This window comes from Cervus canadensis, chromosome 26 (assembly GCF_019320065.1).
Source record: "Cervus canadensis isolate Bull #8, Minnesota chromosome 26, ASM1932006v1, whole genome shotgun sequence".
Lineage (NCBI taxonomy): Eukaryota > Metazoa > Chordata > Mammalia > Artiodactyla > Cervidae > Cervus > Cervus canadensis.
Window position 1 is genome coordinate 45,713,457 of NC_057411.1, and position 19,570 is coordinate 45,733,026.

General features: G+C 46.3%; 1 long non-coding RNA gene across 1 annotated transcript; it reads right to left on the reverse strand.

Moving 5' to 3' along the window:
- Window positions 1-1,405: 1,405 nt before the first annotated feature.
- On the reverse strand, window positions 1,406-19,356 carry LOC122428466. Its single transcript, XR_006265720.1, has 3 exons — window positions 19,235-19,356; window positions 17,310-17,311; window positions 1,406-1,446 (listed from the first exon to the last, which is right to left on the reverse strand). It is a non-coding gene; the product is annotated as an uncharacterized LOC122428466 (long non-coding RNA).
- Between the last annotated feature and the right edge of the window lie 214 nt (window positions 19,357-19,570).

Below are 19,570 nucleotides of genomic sequence, written 5' to 3' on the forward strand. Positions count from 1 at the left end.
TTCCCTGTCCATCACCAACTCCTGGAGCTTACTCAAACTCCCATGTTCATGAGTCAGTGATGCCATCCAACCATCTCCAAGCATGTACTAGTTAATCTATGTTTCTAAAGCTGAAATTTGACTTCCTTAAAAGCCTCTGATTTCTGCCCATCATCCTTGGGATGTGGTCCAGTGTTCTCTGGTTCTGGACCTGTTTAGCATTCTAACGTCATTTTCCACCACTAAAGTCACACACTCCTTTTACAGTAACATCCAAGTATATATAAATGCCCCCACATCCAAGATAGTTCATACAAATTTCTAACTCTGTTTCCCTAATGTTTAGAATACCCTTTCTCTCTCTCTTTCTCTCTCTCTCTCATCACAAATTTAGTTCATTTACCAGCAAGGAGAAGTTCAAGTACAATATACCCTAGAACATCTTCCCTGCCTCCTTAATCCAGGCTAAGCTCCACTCCCTTCAGTGCTTCCTTCTACCTCAACATACAACAAATTCAATTACAGAAGTTCCTGATTATGTGGCCATCTGGTTGACCTCATATATTGCCAAAGTGAAAGTGAAAGTCGCTCAGTTGTGCCCTACTCTTTGAGACTCCATGGACTATACAGTCCATGGAATTATCCAGGCCAGAATACTGGAGTGGGTAGCCTTTCCCTTCTCCAGGGGATCTTCCCAACCCAAGGATCGAACCCAGGTTTCCTGCATTGCTGGCAGATTCTTCACCAGCTGAGCCACAAGGGAAGCCCATAGTTTGCCAAGGAACACTATATAGGGAGGGCCTATCACTTATCCACCATGATATTCTCAGCACCAAGCTCCATACACCCTTACTGGACTGAAATCCTTCTCATTCCAGCTGATTCATTTGCAAGGTTAGTGGTTTCTTTTCTTTGTTGACAAGGCACCTTCATTACATAAAAGTATTCCCATAAAGCTCTTATCTATCAAAGAAATTCTATCTTAGTTGTACCCACATGAATCCCCCTCTCTCATCTGGATCCTATAAGAATCTTAGAGCTTACTAGATCCAGGAAAATGATGGAGGTGGGGAAGGGGTGGGTAGTAAGGAGGCACCAGCCTCAGTTTTCATTTCTAGTCCCTGGTGTTGCTGTTGCTGAACAGAAGCCCTTTCCCAGTTGTCATGGATGACCAGAAAGTGAATGCTTATGCTAGCAGTCCTTCACCTCTGCACCAGCTCAGCCACAGGGAACTTTGCCGGAACTCCAGAGGCCACTGCACGCAACCCTCAGGACAGCAAGGAGGTCAATCCAGCCAATCTTAAAGGAAATCAATCCTGAATATTCATTGAAAGGACTGATACTGAAGCTCCAATACTTTGGCCACCTGATGCAAAGAGCTGACTCATTGGGAAAAAGCCCTGATGCTGGGAAAGATTGGAGGCATAAGGAGAAGGGGGCAACGGAGGATGAGATAGTTCAATAGCACTGCTGACTCAGTGGACATGAGTTTGAGCAAACTCCAGGGAAGAGTGAAGGACAGGGAAGCCTGGCGTGCTGCAGTCCTTGGTATTGCAAAGAGCTGGAAATGACTTAGCAACTGCACAACAACAGGCCAGTGTAATGACCACCACCACCTTCCAGCTGGACTGGGTCTCTCAATATCTGCACAATCATGCCTTGAGCCAGGCCAAGAAGACACAACCATCTCACTGATTGTGTCCCTCACTGCTTTCAAACCCTGAAGAGGTCCCATCTCCAGTTTAGACTATACTTCAGTGGGTATGTACCTTGAAAAAAAAACAAACGAAAGAATACATGAGACTGAACGGGAAGGGGCCCATTCACTTTTTTCAGCCTTGAGGCCCCAAAAGGCTATTAACTGCCTTCATTAAGATTAAAGAAAATTCTGATCTCAATAACCCAGAAAGGGATACCTTTCCTTTGCTTCCAGTGAATCTGCAATAACATAAAAAAAAGAGACACAGGTAAGTTTCTCAATCACCCTGCTATGTTGCTCATTCTTTCTAACACCTACTATGTAACTTGGGCTAATAAGGTCTTGTTCCTCAAGGAATTCATCACATGATTGAGAAGACAATTGATTACACAGAAAACCGGGCTTCCCTCATAGCTCAGTTGGTAAGTCATCTGTCAGAAATGCAGGAGACCCAGGTTCAATCCCTGGGTCAGGAAGATGCCCTGGAGAAGGAAATGGCAACCCACTCCAGTGTTCTTGCCTGGAGAAACCCATGGACAGAGGAGCCTGGCAGGCTACAGTCCACGGGATCACAAGAGTCAGAATCGACTTAGCGACTAAACCACCACCAGCAGACAGAAAACCTGAGTACAGTGAGGAGCAGTAGGACTGAGCTGAAAAGAAGTCCAAGACGTGAAACAAACATACAGCGTGGGCACCTGGCTCAGACTAGCCAATCAGAAAAGCCAACAGCAGAGATGAGTCTTAGAGACTAGAAGACCCTGGGCAGGTCGGGCAGGGAGGCAAAGGGAGAGAAGTGAGTCTTTTTTTCTTTTCCATTTAACCTGCATAAGCATTCTTCCTGTTGTTAAGTAGAGGGTAAAAGGAAGTCATTAAAGATCTTAAGCGTAAGAGGGACATGATGATGGGGCAGGCTGGAGGGAAGCCAAGCCAGAGGCAGGAGGACCAGTTCTGAGCCTCAGTCCCTGCTTTCCTCCCGGGCGAGCTGACTGCTAATTATAACCTCCCGGGGAAACCACAGGCCCAGTAGCCTGTGATGACGCAGCACTGAGGGGTTCCTGCTTTTGCTGGGATTCCTAACGAGCTTCACTTAAGAGAGGGCTTGACTTCCCTAGTCTCCAACTCTTCTGCGAATCCCCAGAAGTCACCTGAAGTCTCAGACCAGAGTATACATGACCTGATTTCTGACTCAGGAGCATACCCTCCACTGACAGTGTTTTCAGGGACCAAAGAGAGAACGATTAGCTGAAAGGAAGAAACCCACAGAGGCACGGAGTTCCCCTTGGTTGAAGGAGAGGCGTGTGCCACCCACAAATGGTGCAGCTTAAAGAACCACGGTGCTCCCTGACCTTAAAGACTGGACCTAAATGTATGGTTCTTTTGAGCCTGTCAGAAGCCGGAATGAGTCATAACCCAGCTTGGCTTGGCGGGGAGGGGCGGGCTGTGGGGTGTGAGTCACCGTGGAGAGAAGGACTTATTAACATGAAGCTCAAGAAAGACCTGCAACAGATGGTGGTGGCATCTTCTGGTTTCTCCCCTTTCCTTTAAGACTTTTAAAGGAAACCCCTGAGCTAAGCCAGGGGTTACAAAAGGAACTATGTGGTGGCCTCTTATTAATGAGACTAGATAATTAGAGAAAAGGGAAAATCACACCAGGAACAGGGATAACCCAGGGGAATTAGAACTCCAGATCCTTTTTTTTTTTTTCTTTCTTCAATTAATGAAAAGTCAGGGTTTGTTTTTCTTCCAAGAAATGCAACTTGGCAACTGCATGGCACTACAGGAAGTGTACGTGTGATCTCCGGAGCCAGGTTAGTCATGCCGACCTCCCCCTATCGCCACCCTCTAGCTACGTAACTTCACAGGCAAGTTGCCAAATCTGTCTGAGGCTCAGTTTCCTTATCCATCAAATGGGTTTAAACAATGCATTAATGCTGTCCATGAATGAACAATTACTGCGTGCCAGGCAGTGGACATGGTGTCTTACTTATATCATCTCAAATTATTCCCATTCCTAATCTATAATAATATATTCATTTTAGGGTTACTAGGAGGATTAAATGACTGTCTCACTGCCTTAGCACAATAAAGGAGCTAAATGCTGTTGTTGTTTCATCACTAAATTGTGTCTGACTCTTGCAATCCATGGACTGTAGCCTGTCACGCTCCTCTGTCCATGGGATTTTCCAGGCAAGAATACTGAAGGTTTTCCATGTCCTTCTCCAGGAGATATTCCTGATCCAGAGATCAAATCCACATCTCCTGCATTGGTAGGTGGGTTGTTTGCCACTGAGCCACCAGGGAAACCCAGGGGCTAAATAGATATTAATCACTGTCAGTTTTATTTTCAATCTGTAAGGAGGCTGAACTATCTTGAGCTGTAGGTTTTCTTTGGACACATTTACTTAAATTTAATTAAATCTGTACATTTTTCCCTTGGGCAAAAACAAAACAACAACAACAACAAAACACCCTGCTTTTATTTTGGTCATTCTTATATTGCTTTCCTTTATTTGGATTTTTTCATCAATGTGAACATTGCATATATCATCCTTATTCTGATTTGTAACATATGGTATCTTAGAACTTGACTAGGATGTAACAGTGAAAAGTCAAACTGTTTAAGCAACAAAGAGACTGGAATAACACTGTTTTTAACTGTACCTATTACTGTGAGACCTTGAAGGCAGAAAGAGGCAGCTCACTTGGTTTTATGGAAATGACCTTCCGATTGTACAAATCTGATCCATTTGGCACCAGAAGCAGTATCTGAATCTAGATTTTAACAAAGGAGAGAGTGAGAGGGAGGAAGAAGGAAGAAGCCTCTCCACCAGATCCCTCCTCATTGGAAGCGGGATCCTTAGGTAAGGCTTGTTTCTTATGAAGACAAAATTATATACTAATTTACGGGGGCTTCTCAGGTGGCTCAGTGGTTAAGAGAATCCGCCTTCCAATGCATGAGGAGCAGGTTCAATTCCTGGCTCGGAAGATCACTTGGAGTAGGAACTGGCAATCCACCCACAACTTATTACATAATTTTGCCCTCTGTAAGAAATGAGCCTGATCAAAGGGATCCCACTTCAAATAATTTGTATATTGTTAATAAGTTGATTAACATCACTGACTCAATGGACATGAGTTTGGGTAAACTCCGGGAGTTGGTGGTGGACAGGGAGGCCTGGCGTGCTGCAGTCCATGGGGTTGCAAAGAGTCGGACACAACTGAGCGACTGAACTGAACTGGCCGAAGGACCTGGACTCTGGACCCAGAGAGCCTGGGCTTGACTCTTGGTTCTGCACACTTTTGTGACCTGGTATGTTAATGAGCTTCTCTACGCCTCCGTTACCTCATCTGTGAAACGAAGGCATAGAGAGCTTCAAAGTTTGTCTGGTTTGTAAACAACACTCCCTGAATCTTATCACAAATCCCCCTGTTGACTTCATCTTATGGACGAGTAAGTAGGCTCAGAGAGGCTTCCCTGGTGGCTCAGAGGTTAAAGCATCTGCCTGCAATGTGGGAGACCCAGGTTCGATCCCTGGGTCGGGAAGATCCCCTGGAGAAGGAAATGGCAACCCACTCCAGTGTTCTTGCCTGGAGAATCCCATGGACGGTGGAGCCTGGTAGGCTACAGTCCACGGGGTCGCAAAGAGTCAGACATGACTGAGCGACTTCGCTTTCACTTTCAAGTAGGCTCAGAGAGGCTGTGACTTGCCCAAGGTAACACAGCAAGGAATGAGGGCAGAGTTTCTCCATCCTGTCTCAGCTGTGATCCCTTCCTAGCCCACCACACTGCAAGGGGTTGGAAGAAGAGGACGAAGCTTCGCTGAGATGCCTGTAAACAGGCTTGGGAACTGACGTGGAACTATGCACAAATCTAAGGGCAGATTGCTTGTAAATTCCTAAAGCAGAGTGAAGTCAAGTCAAAGTCGCTCAGTCATGTCCAACTCTTTGCCACCCTATGGACTATACAGTCCATGGAATTCCCCAGGCCAGAATGCTGGAATGGGTACCCTTTCCCTTCTCCAGGGGATCTTCCCAACCCAGGGATGGAACCCAGGTCTCCCACATTGTAGACAGATTCTTTACCAGTTGAGCCACAAGGGAAGCCCAAGAATACTGGAGTGGGTAGCCTACCCCTTCCCCAGGGGATCTTACCCGCCCAGGAATCGAACCGGGGTCTCCTGCATTGCAGGCAGATCCTTAGAACTCATTTAATGCATCTCATATTCCCAGTGCCCAGCCCAGTATCCAGACCAGAGTAAGCACTAAAGGAGTACTTGTAGAACAAGTGATAAAGAGGGGAATGAGATAATTTAGGGATGGGAATAATGTCAGTATCAAGATTTTTGAACCAGGATGAATGAGCTGGACCCAGGGGGTGGCCATTATCCAGATTTCTAGGAAAAGGGGGACAGGCTGCCCTGCCCCAAGAAAATACAGCTGAGGTGCAGCCTATTGGAAAGAGAGGGGTACACAGTTCTCGACTTTGAAGATTAGGTCTATTATGGGGTACATCCAGGGAAGGGGGAAAAACATACGGCTGAATTTATAGCCCCCAGCAAGATCTCACCCTTGACATTCTCCCAACACCCACTTCCACTCAAGCCTAGAAAGCCTTGGTAGAAGCTGAGCAGAAATCAAACGGCTGATCAGGAAGAGCAATGGCCACAACTGCCCCGGTGAGAAACTTTTTTTTTTTTTCACAGAATTACCTGAATTCTCTGCTCATGCTAAGTTATAATAATCATGTATGTGCTTCACAAGGCATTTTATTGATTTCATTAGAGTTCCTCAAGGTTGCTACAAGGTAGAAAGGGCAAAGTCTATGTACCCATTTCACAGGTGTGAAGACTGAGGTCCAAATGCACATGCAAGACACACTCAGGGGTGAGGGTCAGGAGCCGGCCCTGACACGTGGACCAGATCCACACCCCAGCCTCTCCCCTCAGTTCATCCACATTCAGGAGCCACACCTGGCAAATCCCATAGCCCAGGCAGTGAGTGCTTGCCTGCATGCTAAGTCACTTCAGTCCTGTCTGACCCTTTGCAACCCTATGGATTGTAGCCCACCAGGCTCCTCAGTCCATGGGATTCTCCAGGCAAGAACACTGGAATGGGTTGCCATACCCTTCTCCAGGAGATCTTCCTGACCCAGAGGATCAAACAAGTACCTCCCCCGCCCTCATACATCACCCTCTCATCCCACCAGCCAGATGTAAGTGTCAGGAGGGGCACTGACTCTCTGTCTCCAGAGGTTGAGGGCAGTCTTGATTTGAGCACAGCTGTGATGGCCTTTGGTAAACTCGGGGCCATCTGCATAGTGGTCAGAGGGATGGACTAAGGCAACTGTCTAGATTCAGATCTGTAGCTGGCCCCATACTGATGGTATGGACTTATTCAACTACTCAGGACGTTAGTTTCTTCATCTTTGTAAGAGAAAATCATAGGAGATTTTTAGCTCCATTTAAAGGTTTCTCTGAACAATTAGAACTTTCCATGATAGATAGGGTTGCCCCATCAGGTAATGAGTTCCCCATCATTGGGAGCATACAAGCAAATCCATATACCCATGCATCTGCTCTTAGGGAGGATTTGTATGGGTGAAAGCTAGATGATAGGTAGACACTAATACTGGTCCCAAAACTACCAACCTGAGCAGAGTCACTCAAAGAACATTTAGCAAATGTAGTTCCAGTGGTCCCACCCCTGAGTATTCTGACTACAAACACGTCCAACAGAGCTCAGAACCCTGGGTTTTTCATAGAAGGATCCGGGTGTATTAGTTAGCTAGGGCTGTCCTCACAAAGTACCACAAACTGGGAGGCTTAAACAACAGACACCTGTCTCACAGTCCTAGAGCCCAGGAGTTCAATATCAAGGTAGCAGTAGGTTTGGTTTCTTCTGAGGGTTTGGGGGAGAATATGCCTGAGTCTCTCTCCCAGCTTCTGGTAGTTCACTGGCAATAGTTGGCATTCCTTTGTTTATATATGCATGCATGCCTACATACTCAGGCATGTCTGACTCTTTGAGACCACATGGACAGTAGTTGCCAGGTTCCTCTGTCCGTGGGATTCCCCAGGCAAGAATACTGGAGTGGATTGCCACTTCCTCCTCCAGGAGATCTTCCCAACTCAGGGATCAAACCCACATCTCTTACATTGGCCAGCAAATCCTTTACCACTGTGTCACCTGGGAAACTCTTCTTTATCGATGTATTAACTCAATATCTGTCTTCATCTTTGCAAGGACGTTCTGCTGTGTGCATGTCATCTTTGTGTCTAAATCGCCTCTTTTTATAAGTCGTCACGGGTTAACCAGGCTCAAAGCTAAGACACTGATGATCTGCAAAGACCCTAGTGCTAAACAAGGTCTCGGCCATGGGTCCTGGGGGTTGGGACTTGAGCATCTTTTTGGAGGATACAAGTCGACTCAGAAGTCCAGGTGATTCAGATGTGCAGTCAGGGTTAAGGACCAATAACAAGAGTTCTAAACAAGGATTGTAAACAAGAGCTTTCCAAATGGAGGTGTGTGCACCCCCCTGGGAATCTCACATAACTACAGCTTCAGATTCACAGCGCCTGGAGGGCCTGGGACCCTGCTTTGAGCTGCCTTTTTTTGTTTTCTTAATTCAATCTGAGTGCACAGGGAAAACCCTGCCAGGAGAACTCTGGATCCTTCGTGCCTGATGCCCATTTAGGAGGCGGCATTCTAGTAGGAGCAGGGATCCTAGGGTGGGGGAAAAAAAGGATTGGGGCCCCACACTGGAGAAAAGTTTCCTTCATCCCTGCGCACATATTCGGGGTCACCTCGTTGTTCTTGTCTTGTTGCCCTGTCCCCACCGCCCCCAACCCTACCACCCCAACCCCACCACCTGTTAACTCAGCCCGGCCTGAACCCTGGCTGGGGGCAGCTGGCCACCAGAAGGGACGGCCCCCTGGTCACGCGCGCTGGCCGAGACAGAGGCCAGAGGCTTCGGGGCAGGCGAGGCCAGTCCCCCGGGGGCAGGGAAACCCACCTTCGGTGTCAATCCCCGAGGCCCGCCGGAGGCGGTGCGGCCCCCCACCCCCACCCCCCCAGCACGCACCACACCCCGCCTGCCGTGTAATCGCATCCGCCGCGGGGCAGGCTTGGCCAGGCACGAAAAAGACAGCTGTGCCCAGGGCTGCAGCCCGGGGGCCGCCGCCCGCGCCTCGAAGCCTCCTTAATTTATTTATAGATGCGCTCACTCTTTATGTGGCCTAGTTAAGGACGCCTTTCCATAAATACATAGAAACGGATGTTATTCTAGAACCCACCAATAATAGACACAGCTGCAGCGCTTGCGGCTGGATTAAGAGCCGGGTCTCCAGCTCATCATCCCTTTCCCCCAAAATAGAAAATAAAGTTTTGTTTTTGTTTTGTTGTTTTTAAGCGTTTGTATGAAAGAGAGAAATTCTGCTTAATAATGAGACGTTTCTTTCAGAGCCAAGACAGGATTTCTTAGGAAACAGAACATGGGGAACTAAGGCTGTATCTGTGCCAACTAACCCATCGAAGTAGCTTTCAGCCTCCCCCCTCCGGTGATGGTAATGTCTGGGTCCTCTACTTTTCTCTTTAAATGTGAGCGTAGGTCTAACCCAAACAAAATCCTCCTGCTCCAAAGACTGTACGTGGTTCATTTATCTGCAATATATATATATATATGTATATATATATATGATTTGCCAAACATGATCTTCTGGCTTTCTCCAGCGTGGTCAGTTGTTTGGATTGCTGGCCTGGGGACGGCTCTCTGGATTTACGGGGCAGAGAAAGAAAAAAAATCAAATCATCACAGAACTGTGAATGAGTCTCCAGCCTGCATCCTTTTGTTTTTTTCTCCCAGTTTGTTCTACAGACCCTTAATTCTATTATCCAGCTGTAATTTGGCTCTGTGTCTCTCCAACATTTTCTCCTTTCTTCTGCCCCCTTTCTTTTTAATCGATTGATTCATCTGTAATTGGATTTTCTCTGGTTCTTACCAGCTATTAAAAGTATCTATGTGTGTGTATGTGAGTGAGCTTTGTAACTAGGTCACCCTTTCAAATGCCTGTTCATCCTGACTCTTGTTTAGGCTTCTTAGTATGAATTCAATTCCCTGGTTCCTTTAGAAACCTGCTTTGGAAGCAAACAAATCCATATCCTGTCCTGTTTTTTGTTTTGTGTGAGACTGACATTAATTGAGCTCATACTATGTGCCAGGAGTGTTTTCAAGCACTTTGCAAGCATTCATAACCCTCAATGCACGCTTTTAAAGCAGGCACTATTATTAGCCCATTTTACAGATAAAAGCATAGCAACGGAGAAGGTTAGGGAGCTTACCCACTATTACAAATGAGCTCTTTTTAAAAACATTTTTATTTTATATTTCTAATGTAATTAAGATATAATTACATTACATTTTATTCTATATTAGGGCTCCCCTGGTGACTCAGCAGTAAAGAACCCACCTGCCAACACAGGAGACCCAGGAGGCGCGGGTTTGATCCCTGGGTCAGGAAGATCCCCCAGAGAAGGAAATGGCTCCGCACTCCAGTATTCTGGCCTGGGAAATCCCATGGACAGAAGAGCCTGGAGAGCTACAATCCATGGGGTCACTAAAGAGTCAGACATGACTTAGAGACTCAATAACAACAATAAAGTGAAAATGAAAGTGAAGTCGTTCAGTCGTCTCCGACTCTTTGCGACTCCACGGACTGTTGCCAACCAGGCTCCTCAGTCTACAGTCCATGGAATTTTCCAGGCAAGAATACTGGAGTGGGTTGCCATTTCCTTCTCCAGGGGATCTTCCCCACCCAGGGATCGAACCTGGGTCTCCCTCATTTCAGGCAGACGCTTTATCATCTGAGCCACAGGGAACTGATTAGCAATGTTGTGACCATTTCGGGTAGACAGGAAAGGGACTCAACCAGACATAGACAGGTATCCATTCTCCCCCAAACTCCCCTCCCACCCAGGCTGCTACAGGTCATTGAGCAGAGCGCCCTGTGCTATATACATAGGACCTCGTTGGTTACCCATTTTAAATACAGCAATGTGCACACGTCGATCCCAAATGAGCTCTTGACTGTGGGGCAGTTTTCCAAAATTCTGCCCCTTTATAATATGTGAACTTCAAATATGGCTTATCTTTTTCTGCTTCAGTCTCCACATCTACAAAATGGATTGAGTGGCTCCCACTCACAGGACGATAGTTAGAATGCGTGAGAGCGTAGGGCCTGACTCTCATTGGCGAGGGTCAACTCACAAGATCACCACGAGGGAGACCCCTAACTCCTGGCCGTGGCTGAGACCAAAGACCAAATAAAGGAACCCTGTGAGCGTGGAGAACAGGAATATTGTCCTTCGATGCTTGTTTCCTCAAACACCACAGTCTTTGCTCTGAACAAACAAATAGAAACCAAGCAGATTCCTTTATAGCATCACTAGAGGGATTGTGTTGCTGGCAAGCCATGGGGTTTAGACAAGCATTTCTGCTCTCCCAAATATGAAACAATGGAGTCGAGGTAGCTGGCCAAACCTCGGCCGTAACCATCTCAGGGGACAGGCTCAGTGCTATCACTTTAAGACTGGACCATGGATCAGTTGCCAGGTCGTTATAAAGCACTTGAGCTCTTAACAGCTGCATTTAATAGAGTGATTTACCTCTCACCGCAAATGCACCCAGCCCACACTCTTACCCCCATTCCACAGACGGGAAGACTGAGCCGCTGAGCGGTGGCGCGGTGAGTGGCAGAACCCACTCCCACCGCCACGCTCTCTCCACTATGTTCACAGGCGTGTTGGACCTCAGGGAAGATGTGCAGAACTTGGCTTTCTCATCGAAACAGGGTGGGACAGGTGCCGGGGCGAGTTAAGCACTGGGAAGGAATGAATTGCTGAAGAACAAAGGAGCTGCCAAACTGACTGCCGGATAGCTTGTGGCTTGAGCTTCCTTTGGGTTGTGTAATACTTCCAACCCCCATTTCTTAAACAAGCCTATCAGTGATTTCACAAGGCTGTGGAACGAAGCAATATACATGAAACAGCACAGCCCCTGATCCTCAGAGCCTCATGACTTCCCGGCCCATGGAAGTTATGATAATAACAGTTATTGTTACTGCAAGGAATTTTAAATATGATCTACATGTGCAATTGTATGCAAGGTTTTTTTTTTTAAAAAAAATATACTTGCCAGATTCCTTTTATATCAGATTACGGTCTTTTTTTTTTTTTTTTTTTAAGCCAAATTTTAAAAATCCTAGAACTAGGAACAGACTTGGTTCCGCTGCACACCCTTCCTCCTGCTTCTTTCTACCAGGTCCTAAGGCTCCTCAGAGAGACACAGAACACAGTTTGGACTGTCACTCTGGGAGGAGGAGTCAGAGACCAGCTTCCACAGCGAAACTGCAGAGTCATATAATTTCACAACTTTGAACGTCTGGCAAACTCAGCAGGCAGTATTTGCAAAAGCAATTTTGCAATGACCACACTAGGGAAATCCCCAAAGAATGTTTGTAATTCTGCAGATTTAGAGGTTTGTTTGAATTCTAAATTTCCCCCAAACCGCATCATCCAAAAATGTAACGCTCCTTTTCAAATTGAAACAGCATGTGTGTGTTCACTGTGACATAAGTCAAAAATATCATTTAATTACACCACAATTTCACAGACTGATCATTACAATATTTTTGAAATCATACGTAGTTGTAAGCAATTTACATATCCGAGGGTGAGAAACTCTGTCTGTAACTCTAGCATCTCAATAGCACTATAGTTACTATGTGCCAGGGGCTAGAGGAAGGGGTGAACTCTGTCAGCAGATGTCTGCGTTGTTTCAGGGGTGATGGACATGTCCTTGAATGAGAAACCACTTATGGTTGCCCCAATCCTGTGGCTACATTGAAACCCACTGAACTGTATACTTTCAAAGGGTGAATTTTATGGCAGGTGAATTATCTGGATAAAAATAGGTAGTGGGAAAAGATTGGTAGACTTCTTTGTAAATTGGGTCAATGAACTATGATGGAAAATTTGGAAAAAATAATGTTATATAAACACAATTTTTAACAGAATAAAATCAAGATATTAAGTAGGGGGGGGAAATCATGTTCCAAGTGACCAAATCTCACACATTTCAATAAAAAAATAACAGCTGATGGATCTCAAAGAATATATTGGCTTCCCTGGTGACTCAGTGGTAAAGAATCACTGCCCCCGCCTCCCCGACCCCTCACCAATGCAGGAGACTCAGGTTCGATCCCTGGATTGGGAAGATTCCCTGAAGGAGGAAATAGCAACCCACTCCATTATTCTTGCTTGGAAATCCCATGGACAGAGGAGCCTGGCAGAAAATGACTTAGTGACTAAACAACCACAACAGAAGAATATATACCAAATTATTAACTGGTTTCTGGGATGATAGGTGGGTTTTAGTTTCTTTTTGCATTTTTAGGGTATCATTTTTTTTTAATAAAGTTAAGGAAAAGATAAAAACAGTTAGGCTGGAGGGGGAAGGTAGATGATAAAATTTTACTTTAGACCTTCAAGGTACCCAAACCCAACAAGCTTCAACAATGTTTCCAGCAAACTGACAATATGTGCTGTGTTAGGAAAACAGCCATTGACTGCCAGCAACAAAATGACAAATAAACAATGCTTCAGTGTTTCTTCGCTGACTTCTCTCCCCCATTGCTTTCATTTTGATTTAGACAATGTGGGGACTGTTCTGATTTAAGTTACAAGCAAAGCCAATCTCACTTATCAACTGCTTTTTGATAAACATCTTCCCTTCCCCTGTTATCAAAGAGACCTTATTCAGAATGTTATGAGCGATGTTTTGGTTGGTTGGTTCTGTTCTATCGACATCATGTACAAAGTTACACCTATGGAGAAGGAGAAGAAAGGAAAATAATAGGATGGGACCTACTGTATGTCAGGGGCTTCCCAGGTGGCGCAGTGATAAAGAAGCCACTTGCTAATGCAGGACACTCGGGAGCCACGGGTTCAATCCCTGGGTGGGGAAGATCCCCTGGAGGAGGACATGGCAACCTGCTCCAGTATTCTCTCCTGGAGAATCCCATGGACAGAGGAGCCTGGTGGGTTATAGTCCATGGGGCCCCAAAGAGTCAGACAGGACTGAGCACGCACACACTGTATGTCAAATATGTTTCAGGCATCCTTGATGGCATGGGGTATTTCATTAACCACAAGAATGTGTTCACGAGGGGAGCAGTGTGATCTCTGTTGTTAGAGACTGAGAAAGCCCAGCTGACCAGCCTGTGGCCGCCTGGCCCCTGAGTAAGAGAGCTGGTGTCTGAATGCCTGTGTGTCTGACCCCCAAGAGCCATGTCCTAATCCTTTATAACCACCCCCCGACCCTTGATCCCACGGGCTCCTTACAGCCGACTAATTATCAAACCGCATCATATGAAATAAATTTGATCAGCTGCCAAACAAGTCATTTCCTAAATTGCCAGCGCTCAGCCCTGACCTTCCTCATTGAGGATGAAGCCCCCCGCCTCCCCCCACATGCACACAGGCTCCAAGCCGCACTAGAAACATTCTGTTCGAGGAGGGAGGGAGAAGGGGAGGGAGGAGGCAGGGAGCCTCGCTCTCTCTCCGCGGGCCCACCCTTCAAGTGCTCCCCGGGCCCCAGCTCTGCAGTTGGTCCCATTGAAGTTTCCACCCCAGCTAATTATAGTCACTGATTACCTAACGGCAAGCCCGCTGTCACCTGCTTAGGCCTGACGGATTAGGCCATCTGGGCCACGTGGCCAGGGTCCGAGAGCCACGAGAGGTCACAGAGAGGGGCAAATGGCTCTGAATGGGAAGAAATGTGTTTACAGCCCTGACAGCTGACTGGGCCATTAAAGGGGCTTTAGCCCAGCGGGCCCAGCTGAAATCCCCTCTCCAGGGGCCCCGCTATTAGCTAATGGGATGTGACTGCGTATGGCTCCCACTCCAAATGTGGGCAGGCTCGGGGCCGGCGTGCTCTCCTAAAAAGGAGAGGAAAAAGGACTCGGGAGAAACCCAGGCTCTCAGTCGCCTGGGGTCCCTGTTGAGCAGACAGCGGAACCTGCCTGCAGAAACCATGTCCCACTGCTGAAGTGATCCAAGCGCTCGGCCCACCTCCCGCCTGCATGTACGTTAAATTAGACACGTGTATGAAGTGCCCTGTGTGATGCTAAATAAACTCCGTAGGGCAACTTCCATTTCATTTAGAACTTGCGTGTCCTTACCAGCAGTGCCTTGAACTCAAACTTTAATACTCCTGTGTCTGACCTGGGGGTCTTATGACAAGGCAGGTAGTGAGTCAGCAGACCCAGGTGGGAGAAGCGCAGGCAGAGTAGTGAGTCTGTATTTCTAAGGTGTCCCCAGCTCTAGATGGAAGAGGCCACTGGTCCACAAACCATGCTTTGAGTTGCAAGGAATTAGTTTGTTTATTGGATGAAATTAAGCAACTGAATTAACATTATGCAGAAAACCTATAAAACAGTATTTCTCAAGCAGTGTATTACAGAATGAGAGTCAGTTAAGAAAGTTATCTCCACCCCAGCAGGTACGCAGGAGAAGGCAACAGTGGATGAGATGGCTGGATGGCATCACTGACTGAATGGACATGAACTTGAGCAAACTCCGGGAGAGAGTGGAGGACAGAGGAGCCTGGTATGCGGAGGTCTTTGGGGTCACAAAAAGCCGGACACGACTTAGCAGCAGCAGCAGCAGGTAGTCAGTCTATCAATTCAGAAATCACCTCGTCCTCTGAGTCCCCCTGGGAATCCTCAGTCCCCATCCGCCGCATACTGGAGCACTGGAGGCCCGCAGTGATTTGTTCCACTTTGCATGTGAACAGTTTGCACTCAGCCACAAGTTTGGTGCTCTCTGCCCTATTTTTTGTTGCAACCCTTGCTGAAGATTTTATATTATCCTGATTGCTTAACCTGTCCATAACTTTCTTGATTTGAAAGAGGCCTTCTCAGTCATACAGGATTATTCATGAGAAATACGCACAAGAAAGACTCTGAGGCTGTGAAGCGCTGCTCATAGGCGATACTGTCATCAAGTACAGGAATTATGGAGACTAGTTACCTCTGAGAATTTCGGGGGCCTGTGGCCACAGCTTGGCCGGCTTCCCCTACCCCCCCAGCTTGAGGATGCAGAATGGACAAGGAAACAGCCAGGGAGAAGTGGCCAGCAGGTGGGATCCTGAGGACTGGATAGGCATTATTAGGTCAGGAGGCCTGATGACAAAGGTCAGTCCCCTTTGGAGGTTAATGCTTCAAGACTGCTTTGCTTAAAATGTAACTTAAGAGGCAGAGAAAAAAAAAAAGAGGCAGAGATTACCAAACTGCTTTCTAAAAGTGCTTCCACAGGATATCATAAACTGTTTACCACACAATGCTAGATAAAAATAAAACAGGCCACAAAATGGAAGATACAATGCAATCACAGCTTGTGTGTGTGTTTGTGTTTGCAGCCTGTGTATGTCGGGGCGGGGGTGTGCATGTAACTACACACAGGATTTTTTTTTTTAATATTTATTTTTTTGGCTGTGTGGGGTCTCAGCATGAGGAATCTTCATTGCATCATGTAGGATTTTTTGTTGCAGCGCACGGATTCTCTGTGGTGTGCAGGCTTTGCTGCTCCAGGGCATGTGGGGTCTTGGTTCCTCCTCCAGGGATCGAACCCTCATCCCCTGCATTGCAAGGCGGATTCTTAACCACTGGGCCACCAGGGAAGTCCTGGCATACAGGATTTGAAGGCTCGAGGAGAAGCATAAAGAGTGTTAGCTTTGGAGTCAGGCAGTGTTAAGTTCGGGCTTCCCAGGTGGCTCCGTGGTAAAGAATCTGCCTGCCAGTGCAGGAGACTCGGGTTCAGTCCCTGGGTTAGGAAGATCCCCTGGAGAAGGAAACAGCAACCCACTTCAGTATCCTTGCCTGGAGAAGCCCACAGACAGAGGAGCCTGGCAGGCTACAGTCCACAGGGTCACAAAGAGTTAAACATGACTGGGCAGCTGAGCCCTGTTAAGCTCAAACTGCAATGGATCCAAGTTTCTTAACCTTTGGTTTGTATCTTCTTTGAGATGGGGTTGCTGATTCCCACCTCAGGCTTAGGTGGGAATTAAATGAGATAATGTCTGGCAAGCACTTAGAACACTGCCTGGCTCAAACTAAGCACTCAGCAAATGGAAGTTATGCTTGTAATTAACATAGAAAAAAAAGCTGGAAGAAAATGCATGGATTGCTAACAGTGGGTCATCTCTGGGTAGTGAGTTAGAAGTAATTTTGATTTTCTTCTTTGTATGTTTCTGTATTATTCAAAGAATGAATGTCATTTTAAAATTAAAAAGAAACAGAAAATAAACTTTTTGAAGTAAAATGCTACTGGTAATTTTCTCTGGTAAAAAATGGATTACTTTTATTTTCTCTGCTCTACTTTCAATGTTTCCCAAATTGTCCACATCTTATTAGTCTTAACAATTTTTTACTATAAAAGTCATGCCCATCCATTTTGGGCATTTTAGAAAAGTACAGAAAAACCCTGAAAAAAAAGTAAAAACTACTAACAGTGTCATTTGTGCTTATCACTCAGTTGTGTCCAACTCTTTGCAACCCTTTTTAGTCTGTTAGACTCCTCTGTCTGTGATATTCTTCAAACAAGAATACTGGAGTGGGTTGCCATTTTCCTCCCCCAGGGACTCTTCTCAACCCAGGAATCAAACCCAGGTCTCCTGCATTGCAGACAGATTCTTTATGGTATGAAGAAGCCCCCAACAGTGTTTCTCTGTGTTTGTTATTCTTTGTTTAAATTTATAAAGTACGGATTCATATAGAAATGAATGGTCCCTAGAGTTGTGCAGTGTGCAACATGGACAACCATACTCAGTGATTCTGATATAGTACCCATTTCCCTCCCCCCACCCCTTTTCTCTTTCCACTTTTCAGAAAAAGCCATAGATAAGTTTTATATGAATTCTTTCAGTGTATGTATAGTACCCACATATGCATGTGTACATTAGTATCTCAGTCATGTCTGACTCTGTGACCCACAGACTGTAGCCCACCAGGCTCCTCTGTCCATGGGATTTCTTAGGCAAGAACACTGGAGTGAGTTGACATTCCCTTATCCAAGCACCTACATATACATGTAAATAAATGCTCATGTGATTAGGTAAAAACGTCCCTATGAGAAAGTTCGAGAAAGATTTTAGAGACGCTGTCAATGTTACAGATATAATTAGACTCTCAAGACCAACTGTAGGAGGGAGGTGCCTTCTCCATGTTCTCCACGTGTGAATTCACTTTAGCAAATATGCACGAAGCATCTACTCTATTCCCTATTCTACTATTAAGGAAACCAAAATGAAGTTACAGGCGAGACCTCAGCAAGCTTCTGGTGTTTATCAACATGTGTGTATTACCCAAGTTTGGAGTGCCAAGTGATAAATGCGATAATGGAGGCTTCTAAAAGGTCCGCAGAGTCGGATGCGACTGAAGTGACTTAGCAGCAGCAGCAGCAACAGGTCCAGAGGCAGTGAGGAGAGAGAGCGTGACCCCCTCCTTCTGTACGGATTCTAGAAGACCTCCTGGATGGGAGCTCATCTAGCCTGCATCTGAAAGGCTATACATTCGAGTTCCTATCACACCTACACAACTTGACATTGTTCCACCTCCATCAAGTCCCTGCAGGTGTCTGGTTGGGCTGGAACCTGCTCCCACACCTGCTCTCCAGGGCCAACCTACTCATCTTTCACAACTGAAACGGAGGTGACTTCCCGGAGCCCTCCCTAACTTCCAGAGGAGAGGAGAGTCCTCTTCTTTCTGTGTCTTTATCATACACTTGCCTATTAATAAATAACTTGTGCCAAGTCACTCAGTCATGTCTGACTCTTTGTACAACCCCGTGGACTATGGCCTGCCAGGCTCCTCTGTCTATGGGATTTTTCCAGGCAAGAAACTGGAGTGGGTAGCCCTTTCCTTCTCCAATAAATAACTTACAGACATGGAAGTCGGTATTTTGCCCGATTTTATTGCTTCGCCTGAGGGGGCAGAAGTAAACACTGCAAGCGGTACACAGTTTTCCAGTAAATGTTACTAAAAATAAACAGACGCTGCTAGAGAAGCTCTACATTAGACCAGAACACGGAGGACTCTTGCACAAAGATCACCGTGAGGCTTAGAAAGCAGCTCTTCTGAGCAGAATGGTTAAAACGGGGCTTCCTCTGGGAACACGCCCTTCCTCAGGGCATAGCTTAGCACAGAGACTGTACCTTTGTCTCCCTGAAAGGAGTCAGCACCCCATCCAGGCTGTTCCTCCAGGCTGAAGCCGCTTCGAAAATCCAGAGCAAGGTAACTTCCCTGGCGGTGCAGTGGTAAAGACTTCACCTTTGAATGCAAGAGGATTGGGTTTGATCCCTGGTTGGGGAGCTAAGATCCTACCTGCCTTCAGACTGAATAATATAAGACATAACACAGAAACAGTAATGTAACAAAGTAACATAACAAATGAGGAGAAGGGCGGGGACAGAGGATGAAATGATTCAATGGCATCTCGGACTCAGACTCAATGGACGGGAGTTTGAGCAGGCTGCAGGAGATAGTGAAGGACAGGGAAGCCGGGGGTGCTGCAGTCCATTGGGTCTCAAAGAGCTGGATACACTGAGAAACTGAACAATAACAATGTAACAACGTCAATAAAGACTAAAGATGGTCCACTTCAAAAAAAAAAATCTTCCAAAGCAGAGCAGAGGTTGAATTCTAGCCCTGACCCCTTCGGCTCTGTCCTGGAGGTACACTGCACCACTGTCTAAGGCAGGAACAACATACACTCCCTCCCCGCAAGGAGCCAAAAATCTGTTTAACGACCAAGTAAACATACATAGGTTTGTCACAG